The sequence below is a fragment of the Passer domesticus genome, unplaced genomic scaffold (genome assembly GCF_036417665.1).
Source record: "Passer domesticus isolate bPasDom1 unplaced genomic scaffold, bPasDom1.hap1 HAP1_SCAFFOLD_37, whole genome shotgun sequence".
NCBI lineage: Eukaryota > Metazoa > Chordata > Aves > Passeriformes > Passeridae > Passer > Passer domesticus.
Genome location: NW_026990149.1, coordinates 2,743,012 through 2,758,880, shown reverse-complemented (window position 1 = coordinate 2,758,880; position 15,869 = coordinate 2,743,012). Strand labels below are relative to the sequence as shown.

The 15,869-nt window shown below is 46.1% G+C and overlaps 1 pseudogene; it reads right to left on the bottom strand.

Annotated features, from left to right (window-relative positions):
* LOC135292575 (zinc finger protein 208-like) overlaps positions 1 to 15,869 on the bottom strand; it is an 837,577-nt pseudogene that overhangs the window by 209,428 nt on the left and 612,280 nt on the right.

The window sequence follows — 15,869 nt, the reverse complement described above, 5'->3', positions numbered from 1 at the left end:
AGAAAGATGTTTCATAGTTTCCAGGAGTTAAATGTGTAAAACAAACAAATTTATTTCATGTTAAATAAATATAAATTTTCTTTTCATTTTGACTCAAAACTTATGATTTAAAACTTGAAGGTATGGTATTAAATTGATTAAAAACCAATTGGCTCCTGGTTACTATTTTTTTAACAATTTAACATTTCTTTTATTAATACAACTACAGTTTATTTCATAATACAAAGCAAAGCAATGAGATGTTCTTCACAGAAATTTGGCTGATCTTCTGTTTCAAAACTTCAGTTATCTTGTTCTTCTGTTGGGAAACTCAAGTTTGAAGGTTTTCTCTCTTCAAGGAAATTCAGTTCAGAAAATGGTCATGATCAAATGTAGCATAGTAGACTTCGGTGTAGTTATAACATTCTTTTTTCTATAACATGCAACTGAACAACTGGGTTAGTTTTCCAAAATGATTTCAAATATGACAAACAACTCATTTTTTTAGAAACCATACAAAAACATATGTTCAAAATAAAACCATTTAATTCTTCAAAACTGAAAACCTGTATAGTATTTGAACTTTTATAAATTTAATCAAATGAATAATCTTTTACTTCTGTAAAAAAAAAACTGCTTAAAAACCTTTAAAAAGGTATTTTGCATTTTCAAATCACATTAATAACTTTTCAAATTAACAAACTAATTATTATTAAAACTCAATTGTTATAAAACCTCTAATTAATTTAAAGCAAAAACTTTAAGTTCACCCTTTAATATCATCACTGTGAGTATGGCCTTTGCAGGGCCCTTTGCAAAAAGGCAATACCCAGGGTTTAAAGGATAATTCTATAATTGAATTTTTAAACTTGTCAATTTTGTCAAAATATAAACTGAATTAAAATTTGTGCTTTTGCCAATTTATAGTAATATAAAATTAAAAGGAACATTGGGTAAGGTTTGACTAGGAAACTGGACAGGGAAACTTGAGCAGCACTTCTTAGAGTTAAAAATTAAAATACTTTAATTATTAAAAATATATAAAGTTGCATAAAAATAACAAAACCTTCTAAATTGTTCTTTTGGTTCTCTGCTTACTTATTGTTTCTTGCAATCACTAAAATTCACAAGTCTATAATTTGAAAATTTCTTACAAGGGTTTTTTAAAATCCTAAATTATTTAAAAGGTCTTTTATAAAAATTAAATGCTAATTCAATCTGAATTTCACAGAAGATGTTGTAAAACAATTGCTGGCTGCTCAAGTGATTAGGGTTATGTGAGGGGATGGATCCGGCCCGCTGCCCTGTGGGGGAAAGCAAGACTGCGATTACCAGATCGGGTTTCCAATTCTCCCTCTTCCCCGCAGGGCTCCCCTCCCGAGGGGAGGGGGGCTCTCAAGGAGAGCGGTTTCTGGGGAGGGGCCGGGTTGGGGTCCTCGTCCCCAGAGGCGGAACTGGGAGAAGGAGTAGACATTGCTTCAGACCCACGCCTCCCCCTCAGCAGGAACGGGCTGACACCTTCCCCGTGGAATGTGGCCCCCTCAGGGGAGGATGGGCTGGCGGAGAGATTCAGGACCGGAAAAGAAGGCAGCGGGGAAAGCATGTCTAAGGTGGAATGGCCATCCTCCATCTCAGACAAAGAGCGGGGTGGGGGGCCTGACTCGCTGCAGTTCCCCAGTGAGGCCTGGACAGCGAGCGGCCGGGCGCTCGGAGCAGTGCGGCCAGCCAGCTCCCAGGGAGGTGGGGAGGGGAAGGGGTTTTTTTGGAAAGTCTGAGGGACAAGGGAACAGGGGAATTCCAGTGTGCTGCTGACCTGTGAAAATCTTCTTGCTCCTGTCCTTCTTAGAAGGACAAGAGGAGGACCTTCTGATGAGGTGGGAGAGGGAAACGTGCCAGAGATAAAGATCCTCACGGGCCTGGCCACGGGCCCTTGAAAAAATTCCACCCGCCAGGGATAGAAAAAAGAAAAAAGATAAAAACCCCCGCTGTGGCACAGCTCACCCACTGGCGCCGGGCCTCTGGCCGATTTTTCCTGGGAGACGAGATATCCGTCCAGCCAGCCCTCTTCTGACAGATGAGTGATGCTGGTTGACCACCACAGCAGTTCCACTTCTCATCAGGGTGTGCTGAAACTGATGTTCTGATCGCTGACAGACTGGGGACTTTCTCGGCTTGCTGCCTCCAGGGACTTGGGTGTTCCCGGTGCTCCAAAGCCTGTTCCCAAGACTGAGGGCGCGGCCACTGTGGGTCCCTGGTGTGCTTGTCCCAGTGCACACACCTTGCCTTGCTGCAGGAGCCCAGCAGCTTTTTCTCTGATGTCTGCGCTAAGCCCTGACTCAGTCAAGTCTTCCACAAGCTTTCTTTCTCCACTTCTGAGTGAGAAGGAAGGGCAGAGAAAGTCTATAGAACCATAAAATTCACCGATGGGCTCCTCTTAGAGTCATAAAAGGAGCTCGTAAATGATCTTATCTTGCCCCACATTGGAAGCACCAAAGTGCCGCTTCCCGGCTAGCTGATGACAAGAGAGGGGTGGCAGCAGGCTCCCCCTGGAGCTCTGTTGAATCCCAGTTGTCAATTGTTTCGGCGCGATATAAAACACAGGCAGCGCACACGGGTCCCAGGGAAACTTTATTTGATGGTAAACTTCCCCTTTTCCTCTCCTGGGACCCCGATCAAGGGGCGAACAAAGACTTTTAAGTGTGGGCAGGTCTCAGGGGAAGGTGCAACTTTCAACAAATCAGGAGAGTTGGGAGTAAAAATGCTAGGCGGAGATAACAGCAGTGAACCAATAACATCCCAAAGGAGGAAAAGCGGTTTCAATAAGTGGCTAAAATTTGGAGAAATAGAAACTGGAAACTAGTTGACGAAATAACTGGGAAAAGGCAGAAACAAAAGGAAAACAGCACCAAAGAAAGCCACCAAATCACAAATCAAACCATAAATCTACTAATAAACAAAAAGCACAAAACAACATTCTGGGAACTCAGTGACTTCATTCTCTGATCAACCTCATTTCTTTCCTCTTGTCACCTATTTCTGCCCTCCTGCAGCCTATTAGTTCTCAGAATCAGAGAACTGTAGAATATGGCCAGTTGGAAGGGGCCCTTCAGGATCATCAGGATCATTGCACAGAGCAGCCCAATGCTAACGTTGTGTTTATCTGAGGACAGAACTTCCTGCAGGTGTCGGCAGCTGCAGGGAGAAGCCAGGCCCCCTTCCCCCAGCAAGGACAGGGAGCAGGCTCTGGCCAAGGCCTGTGCTGCTGCTGCTCCTTCTCCCCGTGCCCCAGGGTTTGCTCTCTCCTTCCCAGGAGCCGCTACGCCCAGGTGCGGAAGTGTGCGGCCCAACTCCTCCTGTCCCTGATGCAGAAAATGGGAGTCACGAAACTGGCAGGCACAGCCAGGGCTGAGAGGCTGGCACAGGTGGCAGGGACGCTTGCTCAGGACTGTCACCAGGACACAAGGTAATGATCTTCATTTCACTTCCTGAAACAGGAAAATCGTTTTGTGTTTGGCTTTAAAGGTAAAAGCAGAAAAGAGTGGAAACTCAAGGAAGTAATAAGTGACCTCACTGTGTGGATAAGGGTCATAGAATCACAGAATATGCCCAGATAGATGGGACCTATCAGAGTCATCCAGTCCAGCTCCTGGTCATGTGCAGGGCACCCCAAGAGTCACTCCATGTGCCTGAGAGCATTGTCCAAATGCTTCTCGAGTTCAGTCAGACTTGGTGCTGTGACCACTGCTCTGGAATGCCTGGGGAAATGACTGTACTGGGTAACCTGAGGCTGGCCAGCAAGAAGGAGCATTGCCAACTTCCTGTGACTTGAAGGATTCTTTACTGAGATCAAAAGCGCTCAAATTAGCCAGTCCAACAGTTCTGATTGGCCTTAGGTGCAAAACACAAAGCCGAAGTGTTGGCTAATATTCATCACTGAAGGATCCCAAACATCTGCTTCTCATTAACTTAAGACATTCCTAGAAATATTTCAGGGGTCTTTAGACAATGTATTCACTCTTTCTAAAATCCCTTCTGCAGATTTCTAGAATGCTGTTATCTGTGGCTCAATGACCTCCAAATTTCTTCTTGAAGAAAACTGTGGTTTCCTAGTGGCAAAATCAACCCAAACCACCAAAATCCCCTTACTTTGATGATGAAATTCCCATTAACAGCTGCCAAGAACACCAGAGAAACTAGCTACCCCTGTGCATACATATAGTGTAGAATAATCAATAGGATGCAGGAGGTGTTTTGTCCTGGCTTCCCTGCCAGTTAAAGAAAGGCAAATTTTTGTGCAATAGCAGCAAGACACTGCTAATAGGCTCTGACAACACAGCAGATGTGTTTTGCTTATTCCCTGGGAACAGCCACAGTGTCAGAGTGAAATGGTATTTTTCTGTGGCCCCACATTCTCCTCTTGCCTCTTGTGTTCAGCTGACAGCACCGTGCAGTGTCCAGTGGAGGTAAATCTCCCTCTTTGCTGAGTAGGTAATGCCTTCTCATGCAGGGGTTGCACCTGATGAGTTTAAGGTGTCAGCCTCTTCTGTTAACACTCTTCCTTTCTTCACTTTTCTTTCCTTCCTGCCTGCCTTCCTTTCTGCCTCCCTCCCTCCCTTCCTGTCTTCCTTTCTCCTGCCCTTCCTTCTATCCTTCCTCAGGCATTATGGACAGGAGATGGTGAAGATGTTGCTGAGCCATCAAAAATTTAAAATGCTTCTGGAACAATCTCTTTCCACGCGTGACCTGGAAGATATTCTGACAAGAATTAAGAAGAAAGTAAGTGCTTGACACGAGAAATGTCTCCTTTGTGCAAGTATTGCCACTGCTTACATGAGATCAAGCATACCCAATGTGTCTTTATCTCATTCCTCTTCTGCTGAATCATTTTACTCCTGGGAATGAGCTGTTAATCCTCAGCGTGATCATCTGCAGGCCACAAAGGAACTGCTATTATTAGGGAAGAAGTGGGGTTTTGAATACTTTGAATATGGGTCACAAAGAGGAAAGGGAAAGAGGAGAAAATGGGTTTACATTTAAGATAAGCCCCCACCATGGTCTCCCTGCTCTACCCCCAGTAAAGCAATTAAGTGAGAATTGAACATAACAGAATCTGAAGATAACAGAGTTTTGCAAAAGACACGGAAGCAGTAGTACCAAGAAAACTTCCAAATATACAAAAGATGTCCAAGTCAATCCTAGTTACTACAATTACTGTCTGTCCTTTGGGAATACTGCCCTGCTGTCAAGCCCTGTGGAGCTGGAAGAAGCTTGGTGAATTCAGCAGCATCCAGTGAAAAATCCTTTGTTTGTTAGGAGGGGGATTTTATTTTTCTTATCAACATTATAGAAGGGAGTGGTCCTTTGTGCAGGCACAGGGAGAGTGAGTGTTGAACCAAATCAACTTCCAACACAATGGGCCAACCCCCAAAGAGCCCAACTTTTTCTGCTGCTTCCTTTAAGACCACTCATTGCCTACTAGTTTGCATTATTCCCATTTGTGCTCAAGACTAATGAATTTGGGATTTTAGACTGCTGCTCAGTGTGGTAGCACCCATAACCTGCGTTGGGCTATTGAAAACAAAGAGTTGGCATCACTGAATCTCTGGTCTGTTTATTTCTCTAAGTTAGGAAATGTTTCCCTAGGCCTTGGTCGCAGTGATTCTGGTTCTAACTTGTGTTTTATATCCTAAAGATTGATGGGGTTTCTTTATGTCTCTCTAGGGGACGGAAAACCAGAAGGGTGAACGCCCATCTGTCAAGGAGCCGGTGGAGAAGAGGAACGATGGCGCCAAGAAGCCCCAGGCCACATTGCCTTCTAGCAAACGGTACTGAGCACTTTTGTCAGATGTGACAAAGCCCATGACAAGCTTCACATGCCTCCTCCTCAGGCAAATCTTTCTGGCAGAGATGACCAGTGCCAGAGATTGTTTCCTTTCCCTACAAATGCTCTAGGATAAAAAATGTCTACTTCTGCATTATGCTGAACACAACTTCTCTGGAGGGCTTTCCACAAAAAATGGAGAGACAAAAAGACATCCATTGGTTGCAGCTCAGATGATCCAGTGCAGTGGCAAGGGCAGGGTTGTGGAGGCTAGGAGAGGTCCACTTTTCTGCTGCCTGACTTGGGACAAGTAAATTGAACTAGAGTGGTTTTTTATTTAATCTGAGTGGAGTCTTTTTCAGATGGGTGTTTTGATGAGGAGTCCCAGACTAGAAGCAAGGTGCCATTCCTCAAAGATGCAGGTCTCATCCATGTGATTTGGCCTGGCTGAATGATGGCTTTCTTACCCTCAGACAGTACCAAGTTTGAGTAGGAAGTAGCAAGGCAATTCCTTTGCAGCTTTGGTCAACAGGTGTCTCAAGGTGGACTTTTTGTCTTGATATTCCTGTCCTTTATATATGTTACTCGATGGAAAGCGTGTTTGGTTTATTTCCCCCTGTGCTGCAATCAGCATTTAAGACAGGAATTTGGTCCTTGCTGTCTCTTCATGCCAGTGGCAGAGCTACCTATGCTCCTCTGATAACAGAGGGGATTTATTTAGCTCTGTCGTGCTCAGCAGTGGCAGGAACGTGACCACATGCCTCAGCAGCATGGCTCTAGCATCTTTCCATGCTTGTGGAAGAGACAGGTTGATCCAGGAGAATTGTTCCCTGTGGGGTTGTTGAGCTGTGCATCTAGTCTCTAGGGAAGCAAAATGTGAGCATAGTTCTGGGATGTCTGGCTTCTGGTTTTATCTCTGTTACTGATTTTCTGGATCCTTCAGATATGCCCCTGTTCATCTGTTCAGATGCATCTGAGCTGCTTTTGCAGATTGTCATGCCTGGTTGTAGAGACACTTCTCCAGAGTGATGAGTTTCCTTATAATAAGGCACACACGTCCCATATGAAGAGGCATTTAGACTTGGAAGTAGTGTCTCTCTTTCCCCACAAAGCAATCTAACCCGTGTGCCTTGGAAGCCATCTGAAGATAGATCAGATGCATCTCATCCTTGGTTTTCCTGAGTGAGCACTGGGAGAATGTTCCTTGCAGATTGTCTCCCATGATGATAGTCACAAGGTCCATGTTGTTCTTCCGAGCCTCATGATTTTCTAGCTTCAAATAACATCATTAGGAAAGCTCCTCAAGATGTTTTGCTCACAATTAACTGAAGGCATTGTCACCAACAGGTCCTAATTTGGATTTATTTTCCAGGGTGAAACCTACCTCTGATGGACGCCTCGCACACCGTGCCAAAGCCCAGGTCACGCTGCCTGCAGCTGTGGAAGAAATGGAGCCACTCCAGAAGCTTTACCATCTCCTGGAAGCCAAGGGGTTTCAGGAACGCATGGAAGGAGTGGCACTCCTCCTAGACCTGTGCAAAACCAGCCCCCAGCTCATCTCCACTAACATTGTCCAAGTATGTAGGGTGTCTTCATTGTCCCTTTCCATTAGCTCCTTTCCTAAGGCTGCAGATGTAAAGTTAATTCAGAGAGTCTTGGCACTCCATCCTGGCTGTTTGGGACAGGCTGGTCCCTCTTACCCAGACAGATTTATACCAGGTTCAGGCTTCAGGACACGTTTTTTCAGTCCAGCTGCATTTGTCTGGCAGGTGCCCATTGATGCTGTTCATCAGATGATGGCAGAATTTTCTGCTGCTGTAATTGCTGCTGTCTCCTACTGCTAGTTGGGTTAAGTGAAGGGAATCCAGCCACTGAAAGCGTGGCTGTTGTTCTCTAGAGAAATGATGGATTTGCACGGGGAAGAGAAGTATTAGGCTGGGTTGGTTTAAAGACAGTTTTTTTGAAAGAATTTTTCTGTAAACTCCATCTTGTCTTGCTCAGGCACAACTCTGGAACTCCTTTCCACTTGTCCCTATTCCTCTTGGTAAAGACAGTGCTCACCCTTCTTGGGGGCCCTTTTGTTCTCTTTGGAAAGGAAGAAAACAGCTAAGGACAGATCCATCCTTTCTCCTCCCAGTAGCTGCTCTTTCCCTTTGTCCACAATATGGTGCCTGATGCTGTGGCTGTCAAGGGACTGAACCTGCTCTAAGGAGAGCTGTACAGCACATTTCATTTCAGAAGTCTCCCTCTTAGTTAACTGAGAAATGGTCTGGATCCTGGAAGAGTTGATCAGAGCCCTGCCCTTCTCCAGACACAGGTTTTGAGACAGACAACATCCAACTTAGATCTTCTCCAGCCATAGTTTTGCCAAAATCATAGCTGCCCTCAGTACTTGAGGCAACAGTATAGAAAAATGGGCATTGTAAATATCTGCTTACATACTTGTAAAGCAAGGGTAGCCTTTTGCATTAACAAATGGAATTGATTTAATGATTTCTAGATGGAGAGAAATACAATAGGAACTACTCTGTCCCCAACCAAACTTCTTAAAAACAGAAGAAAATCTTTCAAGCAGCATGAGGTTGCGCTACCATTCCAGTGAGTGGCCCACAGGAAAAGAGTGAAATTGTGCAAGCAAGTGCTGACCTGAGAGAGAGGATCACTTTCATCTTTTACATTGCTGAGTGCTATATCCACTCTTCAAACAAAGACATTCTAATCCAGCTTTCATGTTGCTTCTTTCCTTCACAGATTTTTGATTATTTTGTCCTGAGAATATCTGACAGCCACAAGAAAGTGAAGCAGAAGGTGCTGGACGTGCTGGCTGAAATCATCGGTCTCCTGGAAGATGCCCTGAAGCCGGTGATGATCCCTTTGGTGCAGGGAATAACAAAGAACCTGAACTCAAAGGATCCCGGGGTTCATGCCGCAGCTGTGAGCGCACTGGAAGAATCCATTGCTCATCTGGGTAAGGCTGAGCCCTGGCATGGACTCTCCTCTCCTGTGCCTCTGTCTCTCCCACACAAGAGAACGCTGAGTGCCTTGGTAGCTGCTGTTGTCTGTGGAAGGCTCCAGCTGGCAGCCACCAGAGGCTGTGCAAGTGCAGTCTTTATGCACCAGTCCCCAGCAGGCTGGAATGTGCAGCAGCATTGCCCAACAGTCCCAGCAGCCCTTGGCTCTGTGCTGCAGGTCTGAAGAGCAAGTCCTGGACTACAACTTTGCTACAATTCAGAGGCAAAGGGGTTTTGCAGTTTTCTTGGTCCCCATTTGAATTCCCAAATGAACAGCTTTGCTGTTGGCATGCAGGGACACTGGCCCATCAGAGCTTCTGCAGAGCAGCCACCTGGCAGGCTCTACATTATAGGCATTAGCTGCCTATGTTCTACCTTTCTTCTTTCTCTTCTTTTTTCAAAGGGGAACTTATGATTCACCAAGTTAATTTCTTTGTAACAAGCAAGTCTAAATCCAGCTGCAACCATGCCTTGTTCTATGTGTTGTTTTGTGTGGGGCAAGATGGCAATAGCAAAGAACTACACGGGCAAGGGCTGCTCTAAATTCCTTTGCCACATAGACTTATGTCAGCTCTGAAAATGCCTGAAAAATGGAGTGTTGAGAAGGCAGATCTTCAAGGGCAGTTTCCACTTTCTCCACCTCAGCTGCTCTGTGAAGTCCCGAACTGCCTGACTCAGTGCCTTTCTGTGTCCCAAGGATGGGCTTCTTCCTTTTTGCTCTGGGATGCAAAACCTTTTCACTGCTTCTTACATGTGACTGAACTCCTCTTGAGGTCCCTGATGTGAAATGCTTTAACATAGCTCCTGGTACAGGAGATGAGTTTGGATTTGCAAATGTGAAAGGAGAGCTTTTCTTTTGGAATTTTAAACCTTGCCAAGTAGGCAGGAAGGAAAGTCAAAAACAATTCAGAAATCAGCAGAAATTTACTTTCTTTGATAAAATGGGGTTGCCCTGCCCTTTCCCTCCCCACTCTCCTTTCTCCTATGACCTCAGACAAGTGAGCAGAAACATGTGTTTCACTTGTAGATAAAGTATCACTGCTGAAAGAGTTCAGCCACCAATGGAGTCATCTGAGTGGCCAAGCTCTGCTGGATGTCACCGGGAGTATCGCAGGTATGGCCTCCCCTTCTAAGCCAAGAGGTCTCCGAGGGAGTATTTACAGGGAATGCCTGTGAGCAGACAGCAGAGTAGCTCCTCCACATCAGGAGGTGCTGAGCTTGTCCCTCCTGCCCAGCAGCCAAGGCAGGTGTATTTGGCAGGTTTCCCTGGCTGCTGCAGAGCTGTGCAGCACCTGAGATGGGGCAGCGCTCGCCCTCAGGGCTGAGCCCTCACTGGGGCATCTCAGAACCCACCTGCAGGAAAGGGAGGGGCTCAAATACCCCAGCTGGCTCCTCTCTTGGGAGCTCAGGGACATCTGTGATCCTTTAGGGAAAATGGTGGCAAACGCTGTTTCAGGGAAACAGTTTGTTTTGTTCTCACAGAATTCTTGTTTTTCTCTTGGGAAGTTTTGAGGCTGAACCGTGCAGAGCCTGGGGGTCCCAGCTTAGGTCAAAACTCAACACACGTCTTAGAGGCACTGACTTAGTGCAAGGCAGCCTTTGAGGGCACAGGGGCAGAAGCAGAGTGCTGGGCTCCCTGCCTGTGCTGAAATCCAAGTGGCATTGGAGTGAGCATTTCAGGGTGTGCAAACAGTGTCTGCCTGTGTCAGCACTGTCCCAAATGCTACAAATGCAGCTGTTAATGGATTCCTCAGAGGAGCTTGCTATGTCAGCAGTAGCCAAAGAATGGAAAAATTATAATCTCAATATATAGCAGAGAAGACAATTGTTAGCCTTGCTTTAGCTGGGGCTAAATCCACTGCTAATTATGCCAGCATCTTTAAATGCAAGGTGTAATAACTTTGTGTCTTCATTAGGAATCTCAAAAGGGCAGGTTCAGTGATTAGGAATGTCAAAGGCCCGTTATAGAGCATTTGAATAAAGTAGATCACCAGCAACAGGGAATTTAGTTTTGCAGTTCTTTTGAACTCTTTTTCAAATAAAGGAATTAAGCATAATTTAGGACTACTTTAGAAAGAGCAGATGTTCTCTCTGAGATTTAGTAGGAACAGACAGCTGTTTCTCACCTTCAATAGTCACCAATGTCTTTAATTACATTTAAACTCAAATGAACTCCCATTTAGAAAGGGAGTACCATAACCCTTTCCCTGCTTAGCAGAATTGGATGGAGGTCTTTCAGGAGCTGTTTCAATGTTGAATTGCTGCATTAAGGTGCTGGTGGATTAACAGCATAGAGAAAATGAAGTCTCTTCCACCACAGGATAGTAAATAGCTGCTACATAACATTTTGCCTGCTCAGAAAATAAGAATGGTCTCCAGAGCACTTCAGGTTTTGATCTCCCAGCCCAATCTGCCATGCAAGAAGCCTGTTGGTAGTAAATTTTTGTCTGTGTTTGATATAGTTCAGTTCAGAAAATGAGCAGAGTGCAAATTTCAGAGACAATATGAGAGAACGCTTGTGTTTTGGTTAAATTTCCATCCGCTGTGCAGCATTTTTCTCTCGCTATGCTCTTATTTCAGTGGACATTATAAGAAAAAATGCCATTAACACTGGGAGTGGAAATGCCATTGAAATGTGGAGATGTCCAAATGCCACAGCAATGGGGTCTGGGTAATTCTCTAAGATGCCCTGAGGTTTGAAACAGCATTTTGTTGGAAGCCTCAAAAGCATTCTGCCAAAGACAGCAGCTAGTCACTGGTGTTTCTCATCCAGCTGTCAGGCAGCACCCATCTCTGGTGGGCTGGAGTTTTGAAGTGGGTTCTAATGCTGCCCTTTGCTGTGCACCACTGAGCAAAGGGGAGAGCCAGGTTAGACTTCTGGCCCTTGACATCAAAGTTACAAAAATTGAATCATCCCTCTTATTAGAAATCTCTCAATTGCCTCTCTAGGGTGCATTTCCAAATCTTCAGTGTGAGTTTAGACAACTTCTTAATGGAAATAAAAAGCAATTTGACATTTCAGTCATTGTTCTTGCAGAAACAGATTGTGAAATGCTTTAGGAAAGGTACAAAGTCTGCCAAAGGGACAAGGCTCTGGTTGGAGAAATTAGTCCTGAGGGGTCGGTGGTTCTGTTTCAAGGATGATCAGCTGCATTGCCCGTTTCTGGGTCATGGGGCTCTGTGTGCTGTTTCACTGACCTCAGCCAGAGAGGCTCCCAAGAAGCACAAGCAGAGGCAGATCCCTGTTGGCATTGAGGCTGGTGGGTAAGGAGCTGTGTCTCTCTCCCGGCAGTGCTGGTGGAGTGGGTTCATGCCAGGAGCCCTGCAGTGGTCCAGTGCTGCGCCCTGCCCGTGCTCTGGTCCTGCCTGGAGAACAAGGCGCTGCCTGTGCCAAGCGCCAGCGTCCGCACTGTGCTCACCAAGCTGGCCTGTGCCCTCTGCCAGGTGATGGGCACCCAGCTGAGGAAGTGTGCTGCCAGCAAGCCTCCCCACGTGCGGGAAAACCTCAACAGCCTTTTGGGCTGGTGAAGCCATCATGTTCTCCAGAAAGCTGACCAAGAGCTGAGTTGGACACCTCCGGATGTGACTTCTTAGCTGTGCCAAAAATTACAAAAGACTAAGGAAGGGCGTGCATCTGCCCCTGCTCTCTCCATCTCCCTTCCTAGTCATGGCGTGTGGGGCCTGAAGCGACTCCAGACTGAGGACAAGGTTAAGGCCAAGCTTGGCTCAGGCTCACACAGAGGTGAGGGGGGAGCTGGGCCACTCTCTGCTGGGAGGAAGGGTCTTGTGGCAGCCCAGCCAGGCTGTGCACATTGCCAGGGAACAGCTGTGCCCTGCATGTGGCCCTGCAATGAGCTGTGCTGCTGCCAGTGCCCCATGCAGCTGGAGGGCTGCTCAGCTGTGGGGCAGGGAGAGGAGCAGGAGGGTGCATGTGCAGCTGAGCCATTGCTGGAGAGCACAGGGCTCTGGGCTCCCTGCTGTCCCAGGGCAGCCCAGAGGCCAGGCTCTTCCTGTGGCAGCTCTCTGGAAGTGGATCAACCTTTTGCCCCCTGGCCTGCCTCAAGTGTCTGCCCGTAGGACCATGTTTCCCTGGGCAGCTATTGGAAATAATGTCCCATAAAATATCTTGGAAGGAAATATGTCCCATGAAATATGGTGCTTTGGCTGTGTTAGGTTTGCACTGTGGCCTCTGTTGTACTTTGTGTCTCCACGTTGCACATCTGACTGCCTACACTCTTACCAACAGGTTTTTTGTGCTGACTTCCCATTATCTCTTACCCTCCCATCCAGAAGAGCTCTCTTTCCTCCAAGCTCAGGAAGAAGCTGCCACCTGCATGAAGAGTGTTTCAAGAATAGGATTTATGCATTAGTCTTCCTAGCTAGAGATGTACATATGTTCTGATCTTTAAATGTAGTTTTGAATAAATATGTTTTGATTGTATCTTGAAATTTTGATGACATATTTTTAATTGTGTATATTTTATTATGATGTTTTTGAAAAAGGTAAATAAATAAATAAATAAAAATTAAATAAACCAGGAGGAGAATGTGTGACCAGGACCTGCTAGCCTCGAGGTTATGGGAGTGCAGCTCACTCCATGTGCCAGTGTCTCACCACATGCTTTCCTCACTGGGCTGCTCCTCTTCCTCTTTTGCCGTGTTTTCTTTGTGTCATTTGTGCTACTCTTTTTAGATTGGCATTACAACGGGGCCACCTCTTCACATGTTTGGGGGACAATGGAACCAAAAGATCCTGTATGGTCAAAAGTTTTCTACCTGGATGTGTTCTGTGCTCAACCAAAACCTGAGCAAAGAAACCAAGAGAAGTGTGCCCAAATGCCAAAGCTTTGCTCCTTTGCAATCTCACACAGATCTGGCTCACAGGTGACTTCAGGCACAATTTCATAGGTAAGAGGAGGATGTGTATTTCACTGGGAAAAGATGCCCTGCTTTGGAAAAGTCATCTGTATGTAGATTTACCCAGGACAGCAGTCCAACTGTGTTTTTTGCAACTTGCTTGCCAAGGGATGAGTGGGCTGTGAGGCCAATAACAAGTGACAAGGGTTCCTCAAATCTATTTCCACTCCAGCCTGGGTGCCATTCAGCCCAGGGCTATGAGATCATTTGTTGCCATGGACTGGTGCTTGCCAGGGTAATGAATTCCTGCATAGCTGGAACAAGCAATTCTGGATTCCGCTCCAGCACTTGGTGGGCTGCATGATCATTGGCAATGCTGCCTTTCCAGAAATTATTCTACAGTTCCCTTTCATAGTCATTTGAAGATTTAAACTTCACATTTCAATTTGTTTTGCCTTAGGGAAAAATACTTCTGGGCCCAGTGCAAACTGTAACCTTTTGACAGCAAAGTCCTCATGGTTGACAGCTTCTGATGTTCTAGAAGAAACTGCATGTGAATGTGTTAATTGAGTTTTCTGAAGGAAAACTTTGTCTGACTCTGTGTCACGTGGCTGCATGTGTTGGCATAGCTATGGGTCTAGTCCTGGCCTAGTAAAGCCCAGGCAGGCTGGCATGTTGCAGGGAAAACAAGTCCACGAGCTTATGGGGTTGCCATCACCAGCAGAGCCGATGTGTCCTTTGGGGATTTCTCTGGAGACAAAATTAGGGACCTGCTCCATGCCATAGTATGGATCTCTTAGATCCTTAGATCTTTCTAAACTATCCTAAAAAAGGCAGTGAAACTTCACATCTCCTTGCACAGCCACTGTTTGAATAGGGGCATTTTTGTCCCTCCTCAAAGCCATTGCTCTTGCACACCAGCAACATGAACATCCACCAACAGGAATGATGCATGGTCCTCCTGCTGCTGCTTCAGAGCTCTGGGAAGTGCAGACCTGGGTATTACCAATGGGAACACTTAATTAGCATTTCATGCTCCTTCAAGATGTCCAGATCTCAGGGCTTTTAGTTTCAAAGCAGCCACTGTACTTGCTCTAGGGAAGAACAGTAAATGGGAAACAGGGATTGCCAGCCTTGCAGGGGTGTGGGGAAAACCTGGAGTGTCTGCGTCAAAAGATGAATGGGAAGAGTGCAACTGCCAAAGCCAAAGCTTCGTTAGGATAGCAGGGTCAGTTCTTTACTGCCTGCTTGCATGGAAATCATTTCAGAACCTCCTTTTTGTATCTCATGTAGAAAAGGAGATCTTAATAATACTATGCTACTTAAAAACACATTGTGATACAGATCCGTAGTGATTCCCAATGAAGCAGACTGCCTGCTTTGTCACTGCCAGCCCTGGTGACCCTGCAAGAGACCGTAGGGTATGCCGTGCCTGTTTTATATCCAAGCAAAGCTTGAGTTTGCTTATTAGTGTGGAATAAATACAAGGGTAATAAAATGGACAATTAAACTGGTCGCTTTGGAGGATATGCTCATGCTTTCACACGTCAGTCCTGTACCTCATGCTCCCAAGGCTTGTTACTCATCATTAAATATTTCAATAAAAAAACACAGCTCCTATGTTACATCTGAATAAAATTGCATCAGTTCATCAAGAATTCTGCTGGCAAGAACAAGACAAAAGCTGTCTGACACTCACTTGCAGCTGTCCTGGATTTCTGCAGCCCTTTGTGAAACGCTGCTGTGGGCAGAGTGTTTGGAGTTGGTTTGGGCCTTTATGAGAGATCTGTGTAACAGCATGCTGGGCTCTCCTGGCAGAAAACTGTCCAAGCCCAGGGACATGGTGCCGGCAGGAGTGGAGCAGCCCCGCTCCCAGCCCGAGAGCGTGAGCTGAGCCACGCGGGGGAGAAAAGACACCGAGGGGCTCCAGCCCAGCTGCTTCACCTGCCGTGACCGCTCCACAGAGCTCTGCCTCTGGGAGAAAGTCGACGCTGGACAAGCATGGAGCTTTCATCTGCTGCTGGAGCTGCTCCGTGACAGCTCCTGTTCTTCCTGAGGGAGAACCCAGCACCACCTTGTAACACGTGTCCTGGGGGGATTTTCCTCCGGCATTCTGGGTCTTTGTCCCAGCAGGGGGACGGTGAGGTCTGGCAGTTTGATATCTAGAACTCACTGGCCTTTTTGCTTGCTTTTCAGCTATT